Below are 5,316 nucleotides of genomic sequence, written 5' to 3' on the forward strand. Positions count from 1 at the left end.
TATGGTGAGCACTGTGAATTGTATAAGACTGTTGAATCACAGACCTGTACCTCTGAAACAAATAATACATTATATGTTAAAAAAAAAAAAGAAGATAGTAGGAAGGGAAAAATGAAGGGGAGGAAATCAGAGGGGGAGACAAACCATGAGAGACTATGGACTCTAAGAAACAAACTGATGGTTCTAGGGTGGGGGGGGATGGGTTAGCCTGGTGATGGGTATTAAAGAGGGCACGTATTGAATGGAGCACTGGGTGTTATATGCAAACAATGAATCATGGAACACTACATCAAAAACTAATGATGCAATGTATGGTGATTAACATAACAATAAAATTAAAAAAAATAAATAAATGAAAATACTGAGATTTTGCTTGGAATTGTACTAGTCAATGGATTGATTTGGAGAAGCTTGGAATACTTGTGATAATAAGCTTCCAAAAGATGAACAACTTACTTAGGTTTTCTATAATGCCTTTCAATACAATATTATAATATCACAACAAAAGTCTCATACAACTTCTTTAGTTTATTCCTAAGAACACTTTGTATTTTTGCAGTATTTTAGTGATACCTTTTCCAGAAGTTAATTTATGAAGTAGAATTTTTCTTTTCTTTTCTTTTTTTTTTTTTTTTCTGCCCAACTGGCACGTTTATTAGAATTAAACGTAAAATCATTCTCTTCCTGGACCCCAGGAAGCCACGCTCACAAAATCCCAAGCTCCTGAAGCAGGGTCCTTCTGCCCCAGATCTGAAACAAACTCTCAGGCCTTGAGAATAGCCTGAGTTGCCCCCAGGGCTGTGAGCTGCTGAATCTTCTGGCTCATCATCTCCATGACAGCCTGCTTCATGGCATGCTTCTCCTGCAGAGCCAGCTGGATTTTCTCCATTTGCTTGGTAAGGAAGTCTATCTTCCTCTTGAAAAAGTCCTTGGCATCCTCAGCTGTCTTTTATACATAGTAGCCTGTTCCCACATCTATGAGTACATGTTCCACATCATGTAGCTTCCCAGGGACATACATAGATCTCTTCAGTGGGATGAGTAATTCTTTCCCCTCGTTGTTCTTGTTTAGCACGTTCAGACAGTCCTTGGCCTCCACATACTTGGTCTGTACCACCTTGAGCTGGGCAATGGATGTGGACAGGAACTCCACTTCCTGGTCCAGCTGGTTCTTGAGTCTTTCTAGATACGGCAGGTTCAGTTCAGTGATGTTAACTGACTGTGCCATGTTGGGAAGGAGGACTCAGTAGAATTTATTTCTATACCCTTCCATTTGAGAAAACTTGCTAAATTCTGAATAACTGTATTGTATTTCTACTTAAATAATTGTATCATTTATACATAGGGACCATGCTATAATCTTACTTGCAATCATTCTAACCTTCAATTATGTTCCTTGTTTTATTGTATTGGCCAGACTTTCTAGTAAAATATGGGAGAATAGTGATTCTAAAGTATATTCTTCTCTTATTCTCAATCTTAAAGAAGATGCTGTCAAAGATTGATCATTACCATACCCATCACCACTGGGCTGCAGACTCTTTTCTTGGATTAAGAAGATTCATAGTTATACTTTTCTGGGATATTTTAATGTGAAAGAAATTTGAATTTTACTAGATTTTGCTGTTCATTTAGATGATCATATAATGTTGTTTTTCTTTAATCATTTTAGTAAGTTAGATTAATTGTCCTCTGTTAAATGTATCTTTCATTCCTTGGATAAACTCAACTTGCTCATGGTAAATTATAATTTTTAAATGTTTCCATGATTAAAATTACTGCGATTTTACTGTTTTTCAGGATTGTTTAATCAATGGCTTGGGGGTTTGGCTTTTAATTTTTCTTTCATTACCTGTTTGATGAGTTTAAATATTCTGTTATCCTGACTTCAGTGAAATAATTTAAGTCAAGATGTGCAATATTCTTCTTCTTCTTTGTTGTAGAATAGTTTTTGTACAGGTGAGACTACCTGTTCTATAAATGTCTGGTGGACATCACCATTTTGGGTGTAGATACCTTAAAAATGTATAGATCCATTTTTCCTTCCTTGTTTTTGTTTTGTTTTGTTGGTGGGAAAAATATTTATCTACTTTTTAAGGCACTATAGGATTTTTCAAATTTCCCAATTTTTTTGACTTAGATTTCAGTGTCTTAGATTGGCAACTTAGATAAAATTGTTCACCTTAACTTGATTTTTAAAATTTCAAATGAAAAGATGTTCTTAATATCCCTTCGTTATCTTTTTTTAAGATTTTATTTATTTATTTTAGAGACAGAGAGAGCACAATCGGGTGGGAGAGGAAGAAGCAGGCTCCCTGCTGAGCAGGTAGGACTCAGGACTGGATCCTAGGAACCCTGTGATCATGACCTGAGCTGAAGACAGACACTTAACCACCTGAGCCACCCAGGTGTCCCCTCTCATTATCTTAATGACCGTATCTCCTACAGCTCTTCTTCCTCATTCAAATGATTGTTTTGTCCCCTTTCCCTTTTTGTCTTGATAATTATCACCATAAGTTTGTCAATATTAGTCTTTTTGAAGAACCAACTTTTGGTTCCATTGACTTACTCTATTTCATATTTGTTTTATTTCCTTAGTTTCTCCTCTTAATTATCATTTTGTTACATAATTTTACCTAATTTTCATTATGGTCAGAAGTTTAATCAATGTTATAGAAAAACAAGTCTGGAGAGAGTATTAAGAACAATTTATGTCACCTATTATTATGAACCAGAAAATCAAAGTATAATCTATAAGGTGTTTTTGCATAGGCATATTAACTAATTATACTACTTAATAAATTAAATTATTGATTTATGTATTAATTATTTTAAGTTATTACCTAAATGTGACAAGTACAGTTGGAGGTACAGGAGAAAAAGACATGGCTTCTGATGTAAAGGAACAGATAATCTTGGCCTGTAATTTCCTCTAACCAAAAGCCATATCCCACTTTGAGAAGTCACACTGAATAAATAGCTATGGGTTGGGGTGAGCTTTCTTACACATAGCTTTTCTGGTAACCTTTTTGGTCTATTTGTCTGGCAGTTTCAGATCCCTTAAAAGCAGCCCCATACCTGAGTATGTTAAAGGTGGTTCCTAAAGCTGGCGGCATCACAATTCCGGACTTCCAGCTCTATTACAAAGCTGTCATCATCAAGACAGTATGGTACTGGCACAAAAACAGACACATAGATCAATGGAACAGAATAGAGAGCCCAGAAATGGACCCTCAACTCTATGGTCAACTAATCTTTGACAAAGCAGGAAAGAATGTCCAGTGGAAAAAAGACAGTCTCTTCAACAAATGGTGTTGGGAAAATTGGACAGCCACATGCAGAAGAAAGAAACTGGACCATTTCCTTACACCACACACAAATATAGACTCCAAATGGTTGAAAGACCTAAATGTGAGACAGGAGTCCATCAAAATCCTAAAGGAGAACACAGACAACAACCTCTTCGACCTCAGCCGCAGCAACTTCTTCCTAGAAACATCGCCAAAGGCAAGGGAAGCAAGGGCAAAAATGAACTATTGGGACTTCATCAAGATAAAAAGCTTTTGCAAAGCAAAGGAAACAGTCAACAAAACCAAAAGACAACCGACAGAATGGGGGAAGATGTTTGCAAATGACATATCGGATAAAGAGCTAGTATCCAAAATCTATAAAGAACTTATCAAACTCAACACCCAAAGAACAAAGAATCCAATCAAGAAATGGGCAGAAGACATGAACAGACATTTTTCCAAAGAAGACATCCAAATGGCCAACAGACACATGAAAAAGTGCTCAACACTGCACGGCATCAGGGAAATCCAAATCAAAACCTCAATGAGATACCACCTCACACCAGTCAGAATGGCTAAAATTAACAAGTCAGGAAATGACAGATGTTGGCAGGGATGCGGAGAAAGGGAAACCCTCCTACACTGTTGGTGGGAATGCAAGCTGGTGCAGCCACTCTGGAAAACAGTATGGAAGTTCCTCAAAAAGTTGAAAATAGAGCTGCCATATGATCCAGCAATTGCACTACTGGGTATTTATCCTAAAGATACAAATGTAGGGATCCGAAGGGGTACGTGCACCCCAATGTTTATAGCAGCAATGTCCACAATAGCCAAACTGTGGAAAGAGCCAAGATGTCCATCAACAGATGAATGGATAAAGAGGTGGTATATATATATATACAATGGAATATTATGCAGCCATCAAAAGGAATGAGATCTTGCCATTTGCAACGGCGTGGATGGAACTGGAGGGTATTATGCTGAGCGAAATAAGTCAAACAGAGAAAGACATGTATCATATGACCTCACTGATATGAGGAATTCTTAATCTCAGGAAACAAACTGAGGGTTGCTGGAGTGGGGGGTGGGGTGGGAGGGATGGGGTGACTGGGTGATGGACACTGGGGAGGGTGTGTGTTCTGGTAAGTGCTGTGAATTGTGCAAGACTGTTGAATCTCAGATCTGTACCTCTGAAACAAATAATGCAATATAGGTTAAGAAAAAAAAAAAAAGAAGATAGCAGGAGGGAAAGAATGAAGGGGGGGAAATCGGAGGGGGAGACGAACCATGAGAGACGACGGACTCTGAAAAACAAACTGAGGGTTCTAGAGGGGAAGGGGGTGGGAGGATGGGTTAGCCTGGTGATGGGTATTAAAGAGGGCATGTTCTGCATGGAGCACTGGTTGTGATGCACAAACAATGAATCATGGAACACTACATCTAAAACTAATGATGTAATGCATGGTGATTAACATAACAATAAAAAATTAAAAAAAAAAAAAAAAGGTGGTTGGTAGTCCCTACTGCTTTACCCGCTTGTTTGGCAAAAATTCACAGGCTTCATTTAATTCTTAACCCAAAACTTGAATGATATCTGCAGTAATTTATTTTGGTTGTTCCTATTTTGTCCTGAGTCAATAGTCAACTTCAATATGGCTACTTTTAACATTTTCTTTTGTTTAATGATTTTGATATGCAAATAACTTACCTCGGACGCTATACAGTCATATAAACAAAACCTGAACATCTTTATAATTTTATTATTTTTCTAATAACTCCTTCCAAAAGTCATTTTAACATGGCATGTACTTGTAAGTAAATGTTATTCCTTAACTCTTAATACCTGATTCAGTACATTTCCCCCTCTTCTTAATATTTGGTTCTTTCTTAGTAGAGATGATAGCTACTCATCTAAAAGTTATTTTCTTCCTTGAAATGTAACACATATTTGGTGCTAAATGTCTACTTTATATACAATGATAAATTTTTTAATTTTCACAAAAAATTCTCAAGTTTAGAGGACACT

General features: G+C 36.9%; 1 pseudogene; it reads right to left on the reverse strand.

The window, feature by feature from the left end:
* Positions 1–763: 763 nt before the first annotated feature.
* On the reverse strand, positions 764–1,231 carry LOC116632706 (annotated as a pseudogene).
* Positions 1,232–5,316: the final 4,085 nt, after the last annotated feature.

This window comes from Phoca vitulina, unplaced genomic scaffold, assembly GCF_004348235.1.
Source record: "Phoca vitulina isolate PV1807 unplaced genomic scaffold, GSC_HSeal_1.0 scaffold7, whole genome shotgun sequence".
NCBI lineage: Eukaryota > Metazoa > Chordata > Mammalia > Carnivora > Phocidae > Phoca > Phoca vitulina.